A 7,621-nucleotide genomic window follows, 5' to 3' on the forward strand; every position below is an offset into this window, starting at 1 on the left:
GTACGAATTTTTGTTTCTGTCTCCAGCATGACAGAAGGATCTTGCAAAGTTTGAACAGTGACATTTTGACATTGGTGGCTTGAGAAGAGGGTGCCTTCTATTCTCAGTGCATGTCTTGACTCTACATTCCGAGAGTTCTGAGTCTACCTACCGAGCATCTCTAGTCCACATTGAGTTTCTCCAGTATCCATTCCAAGCTTTTCAAGTCACAAGTACCCAGGTTCCCAGCTTTGTGGTCCCATGACTCAGACCTGTAAAACAAATAAGTGCTTCGAGCAAGGTTTTCAATTGATTCAACAAATCAACATTCAAGTCAATCGTGTAAATTCTGGAAGAGCCCTACTCCAAAAGCTGATTCCTGACTGGAGTATGCAAATACACAAGTAAAGTAACCCTATCAAGAGTATTTTTAACCTCTTGATGAAAGTCATGGTATAGACTGGGAAAATTGAACTTTCATGTAGCAAATTAAACAGAGCTACAGAGAACCAGCTAGCTTAGCGATGAAAGAAAACTGTCTATGCTGTCTTGATGTAAAATTGAGAGTATATCTTCATTGCCTCTGGAAAAATTGTGAAAGGTAAAACACTGAGCAAGATTTGAAAAGGTTCCTTCTCTAGGTTACAAGGTTTCCCAAGGACTTTTCTCTATGTTCCCAGGGTTTTCTTTCTCCAATCATTTCCTAGGTTTAAGCAATGTGTTTAGGATTTTTCAATGTCCTCCCCATCTTGAGGACTCCCAAGCCTCCCTCTTGGCCCTGCCCAAGGTTTCTTGATCTCACTTGAGGTTCCCTGGTCTCTCAGTCTGTTGGGATTCCCAGGTCTCAGTCTCTCTGGATCCCCAAGTCTCCCAGCTTCTCGAGTTCCCCATGCCTCCTTCTCAGAGGGTCGTTTATGAGAATGATTTGTCTCACGGTGTCACTTGGTTGAGTTACCTCTGTATAAGCTCTTGTTTCTGTCTCTACATGGAAGTCTTCTGCTTCAGTATTGGCGGTGTGCACACCATGGCACTTACCTACCAGCATCACTGAAGGACATCTTGGACAAGTCCCTCACCTGGGACTTCCAGCAGCCACAGGTCTGTGGCGTCTTAGTGGCTGTGCCTAGAGAGGGGGGGGGGGGTCTGTCACAACCATGGATTCGGTAGCACAGCTGATATGTTGGAATGGGAATGGGAAGTAGAATTGAAATGGATGGTCACCAGGAGATCCTGCTTTTTCTGGTGGATGGAGCATAGGTGCTCGGCAAAGTGGTCCCCCAATCTACGTCGGGTCTCACCAATATACAGGAGGCCACATTGGGAGCACCAGATACAGTAGATGACCCCAACAGACTCACAGGTGAAGTGTTGCCTCACCTGGAAGGACTGTTTGGGGCCCTGAATAGGAGTGAATGAAGAGGAGTCGGGGTTGCATGGCACGTGCTTCACTTGGAAAGATAAGTGCCAGAAGGAAGAACAGTGGGGAGTGACAAATGAACAAGGGAGTCGCGTAGAAAGCGATTCCTGCGGAAGGTGGTGGGAGGGGGGGGAAGAGGGAAGGCTGTGCTTGGTGGTGGGATCCTGTTGGAGATGGCAGAAGTTACGGAGGCTACTGGGGTGGTTGGTGAGGACAAGAGGAAACCTATCCCTGGTTGGGTGGCGAGAGGATGGGGTGAGGGCAGACCCATGCGAAATGGAAGAGATGCAGGTGAGAGCAGCGTTGATAGTGGAGGAAGGAAAATCTCTTTCTTTGTATAAGGTTAACATCTCATCAGTTCTGGAATGAAAAGCCTCATCCTGAGAGGAGATGTAGGGGAGACGGAGGAAATGAGAGAAGGAGGTGGCATTTTTACAAGTGACGGGGTGGGAAGAGGTATAGTTCAGATAGTTGTGAAAATCAGTGTGTTTATAAAAGATAAAAGTAGATAAACTGTCTCCTGAGATAGAGACAGAGAGACCGAAAAAGGGGAGGGAGGTGTGGAAAATGGACCAGATAAATTTGATGGGCAATGTGGTTCGGAAATGGACCATGTAGACAACAATCACTGTCTTGCCTTCACCAACTTTTCTGGTACATTCTCAAAAAACTCTATCAGATTGGTTAGACACGACTTACCACGTACAAAGCCAGGCTGATGATTCCTAATCAATCCATGTCTATCCAACTAATCATATATCATGTTTCTTAAAATACTTTCCAATAACTTTCCTACCATTGATGTCAGGCTCACCGGCCTATAATTTCCTGGTTTATTCTTAGAGCCTTTCTTCAACAGCGGTACAACATTAGCTATCCTCCAATCCTCTGGTACCTCACCTGTTGCTAAGGGTGATTTAAATATGTCTGTTTGTCACAATGGGGGACGTTGGGAACGGACTCAGATGCAAGACACAGACACTGGAGTACAAGGAACAGGACTTGACTAGAGTAGGAACGTGACAGGATACAGACAAGGAGCAGGGACAAGAACGCAGACTTGGGCTAGGACATGGACAAGACAGGGAACCCGGACAAGGAACTATGCACTAGGAGCCTGGGCTTGGGTTCCGAGCCAGAGACTGGACAAGGACCCAGAACCTGGGTCTTGCCTCGGGCTCGGGCCCCAGAACCAAGCAAGGACATGACATGACTACAAGACAGGATGTGGCTGGGGTCTAGAGGCTTGAGGCTCGAGGCTGGGGTCTTGAGGCTCAAGGCTTGAGGCTGGGGTCTTGGAATGCAGAGGCTGATAACTCGGAGGCTGGAGCTCAGAGACAGACTGGGAACTGTACCTCAACATAGAGCCGGGACTTATTCTTCAAAAAGTTGGGACTCATCTTTAACACGACACTAACACAAGACTGGACAGTGCATAGACATAGAGCCGAGACTTATCCTTAGACAAGCCGGGACTCAACTTCATCTCCACACCAAGGTGGGACAGGTCCATCCGTCAGGTAATGGCAGAACGGCCGGACTTACCGCACGGAGGCAAGGACGAGACAAGACAGATCCCCCTGCAGGGCAATGGCAGAATGGCCTGACTTACCCTACAGAGGCAAGGATAAGACAAGACAGACCCCCCCCCCACCGCCACAGGGCAACAGCAGAACAGCCTGACTTATCCCACGGAGGCCAGGACAAGAAGAGACAAACACCGAAGAACGACAGACAGTTCTATCTCTGCATCAGGGCTGCTCCGAGTTGCAGTTACGGCCGGCAACCTAGGCTGGCTACAAAAACAGCCGGATCCTTACCCAGCTCGGAGTGGCTGATGGCCACTCAGCTGGCCCAGGAAACTGCTGAATCCATACCACAAAGACTTCTCCAACTACTGACAGCAAGGCTCCATGAAGCGATGGTTCTCCAACGTGGCCCAAAGATGGCAAGTGGCCGCTCTAGCCTTCCACCAGCAGGTTGCTCCCAGGGAATCTTGACAAGACGAACCAGCAGCCCACAGTCGTCCTCAAGGCTACTTATATTCCAAGCCCCAAGATGGGAATCAGGTGCCTATGATTAACCCAACTGAAACAAGGGACAGCTGGAAGACCTAGAGTCCTGAGTCCACGGACTGGACCGTGAACCGGAATGCGGACTACACGGACCGGACCATGACACTGCTAGTGCCCCTGCAATTTCTGCACTTGCCTCCACAGGGTCAAAACCAAGGCATCAAAACCTCTTGGAAACCAAGTTCCCTACTCATGTTATCTTTACCTTTTATTCTGATGGACGCATACATGCCAGACCTTTCTTTTTGCATATTTACTTTGAAACTAATGGCTTTGTGAACACTTGATGCATAAACACAAACTTCCCCTGCTCAAACTTCTGTCACCTGTCCTGTTTCATTCCCTAATAGCAGATCAAGTACCGCATACTCTCTCATTGGGACTTGTAGGTACTGATTAAGGAAACTTTCCTGAACACATTTGACAAACTCTATCCTATCTAGGCCTTTTATAGTATGGGGGAGGGGGGTCCCAGTCAATATGTGGAAAGTTAAAATCACCTACTATCACAACCTTGTGTTTCTTGGAACAGCGTGCGATCTCTTTACAAATTGGTTCCTCTAAATCCTGCAAAACATTTGGCGGTCTGTGATACAGCCCCACTAATGTGTCCATACCATTCTTATTCCTCAATTCTATCCATAAAGCCTCACTAGACAAGTTCTCCAGTCTGTCCTCACTGAGCACTGCTATGACTTTTTCCCCTTTAGTAACGCCAGCATTCCCCCTTTATTCCCTCCCGTTCTATCATGTCTAAAACAATGGGACCCGGAATATTGAGCTGCCAGTCCACCCCCTTTGGCCACCAAGCCTCATTAATGGATACAATATCATAATTCCATGTTCATCCATGCCCTGAGCTCATCTGCCTTTCCTACAACACTCATTGTATTGAAATATATGCAACTCAGAACATTAGTCACGCCATGCTCAAACTTTTAATTTCTGACTTTATCTGAGGTCTTAACAACATGTCCCCACAACCACTCTACGATCTTCTCTGGCACTCTACTTTCAATCTGTCTGCAACTCTAGATTGAACCTTCCCTGTGAGTAGCAGCAAACTTTCCTGCTACGATATTATTCCTCCTCCAGCTTAGGTGAAAACCATCTCTTCTGTACAAGCCCCACCTTCCCTAGAAAAGAGCAAAATGATCCAAAAATCTGAAGCTCTCCCCCCTACACCAACCCCTTAGCCATGTATTAATCTGTATGATTTTCCTATTTCTGGCCTCATTAGCATGTGGCATGGGCAGCAATCCTGAAACTACAACCCTGGAGCTCCTGTCCTTTAACTTGGCACCTAACTCTGTGAACTCACTTTGCAGAACCTTGTCCCTCTTCCTCCCTATGTCATTGGGTCCAACATGACTGCTCACATTCCCACTTAAGAATACTGAGGACGGTGATCCAAGATGTCCTGGACCCTGGTACCCAGGTGACAACTTACCATCAGGGAATCTCATTCTCATCCTTAGAACCTCCCTTCTGTTCCCCTGACTAATGAATCTCCTATCACCACAGCTTGCCACTTCTGCCCCCTTCCCATCTGAGCCATTGGGCCAGACTCAGTGCCAGAGACCTGACCACTGTGACTTTCCTTGGCTAGGTCATGTCCCAACCAACAGTATCAAAAGTGGTATACCTGTTGTAGAGGGGGATCACCACAGGGTACTCTGCAGGGGATGGTTAACTTCTTTCAGCCTCCTGGCTGTTATCTAGTTCCCTGTATCCTGCACCTTGGGTGTAACAGCCTCTCTATATATCCTGCCTAACGGCCTCTTGTTTGATCTGAACTTCACCCGTTTCCAGCTCCAAATCCTGAACATGGTCTGTCAGAAACTACAGGTGAATACATTTCTTGCAGGTGAGGTTGTCAGGGACACTGGAGGTCTCCCTGCCTTCCCACATCACACAAGAGGACCATTCAGCTAACCTGCCTGGCATCCCTACTGCTCTAACCATAAAGAAGGAAACAGTAAATAAACTGGAAAAAATCTACCTACAACTTTTTGCCTTCTCTCTCTCAAGCCTCTCCTCGCTGAAGCCTCAAAGAACTAAAGCCTCAAAATCCCCACTCCAACACTGCCCACTCCAACAATGGCCATTCCAATTACCCCTGCCTTATTTTAATTTGCAGTTGCTAATGAATCCCAATCTCTGATTCGCCTCTGTTCAAATGCTGAAACTCCCATGAAGCATTGCTTATCTTGAATTCGGGTTAAATTGGTATTTTCCTTACTGTTGTCTGCCATCCTAATTTCTTTTTTAAAAACCATCTTATCCTTTTCCCCAGCCCAAACCATTTTCCATACTCCTGAAGGGCCTCTCCAATTTTCAGTTCTCTATACCGGTCATGCCATTCTTTTTTATTCATTATCTAACCTCTGATCTCCCTTCAATTCCAGTGTTCCTTGGGCTTGCTAGCTTTAGAATTCCTTAGACAAACCTGTAGACCTTGAATACTGGGTTTTTCCACTTAGTATATATGGCACTCTTTGGTTTAAAAAAAATGTTTTTCTCTCTAATCCCTAAACTCCATAGTGCCAAAAGCTCCATAAAGTCCATCTTGGCAGTAGCTTATCCACTAAGCTTGGTCTCACCTTAATCAGATCTCTCTCACAAAGAGAGGTGGCTGTAACCCAACCGGTGAGCCCCTGACCAGTGTGTGCTTGTCACCCCAATTTCTAACATAACCATCATTTTCAGTATAGGGCAGGATGAATATGTGGGGCCTGCAGTCAAAAATATCCTTACTTAATGGAGAATCCTGTAATCCCAGCAAATCCACGTGGTCTAGGGGGATGTGAAATGTAATTAATTTTTATTGATTAGTGAACCCCACTGATCTCTCTCACTAGTAACTTTGTGTCACCCATTTTTTGTAAAATGTCTCAGGTACCATGAAGTCAGGTGAAAGGTATATTTTTATTATTGTTCGTGAGATACCAGACCAATATAATGGGCAATTTTAATTTAACTTAGCGGAATGAACGTCTCGTTGATGGAATACATTAAGTTTAACATCTAATTGCTTCCTTCTAATTTACATTTATGTTTCATGTATACGCAGATTGAAAATTCCTTAAAATCCCATGTTTAAAAATAGCTTAACAATATTTTATGTTTTTCCTTTCCATGCATCATGATTATCAGCAGAAAACTCAGAAATATTTGTGTTGAAGCATTCAGTATTTTTATCCTTCTTCAACAATGAGGTTTTTGTTGCTTATGATAGCCTGGGGCGTCATATGACTTTAATAGTACTTAAAACTTAAATTTATTTTTCCCTGTGGCACGAAAACCTCCTTAAATCCTAGGTATGAATGGCATAATTTGTTACATCAGTGAATGGGATGCAATTTACTGTAAAGGATTTTGAACTTCATTTTGTACGACAGATGTTCTCCGATAGAGTTATATAACATTTTTCATTTTCGCATTAGTTATATGCAAAAGTAAAGCCTCCAATGTGCAAATGCAATTATTCCTAAAGAATGGAATTCTGCTAGTTTCTTCAAATTGCCTCATAATTTCCACACAAGATGTATGTAAACATATACAGGAAGGCAATATATTTAAGCTCCTTAAACAAAGATGAATTTTAAAGATAATGTACAATCTATCCATTTTCCTTTACTCTGTCCCTAATTCCTGAACTCCTTTCCTGAAAGTGCTGACTATTGATGGACTAGGATTATGTATGGTGTTTGAACTGACATCACACTTCTTAACCAGATGGACTGTTGAAATGTGTATTTTGGGAAGATTTTGCCTTTGCTCAGTTGTTTGGCCTTGGGTGACATCCTACAGAACCAAACCCATTCTTGGTAAACAACACACATTTGCAAAGTTCTAAAGGCCTCAATGGAGAGAACATTTCCATTCATTAAAATAACTATCTGCTCTTTGTTTACATGTGAAGATAAGTGAGGTAATAACAAGTAACAGGAATCACAGCTCTCAAACAATCCTCAGTAAGCTAGAATTTAAATACATCTTGCAACACGTTTGTAAATTTACATACAAAAGTGGAGTAATCAAATGGGGACAGTCGGGAAGGATGGTTTGGAAGTAACCTGGGATGGATTGGATCAGTTAAGAGGGAGTTAAAAACAAAGGTGACCTATGGAGTGGTTGGTATGTTCAG

Source organism: Mobula hypostoma, chromosome 14 (genome assembly GCF_963921235.1).
Source record: "Mobula hypostoma chromosome 14, sMobHyp1.1, whole genome shotgun sequence".
Taxonomy (NCBI): Eukaryota; Metazoa; Chordata; class Chondrichthyes; order Myliobatiformes; family Myliobatidae; genus Mobula; species Mobula hypostoma.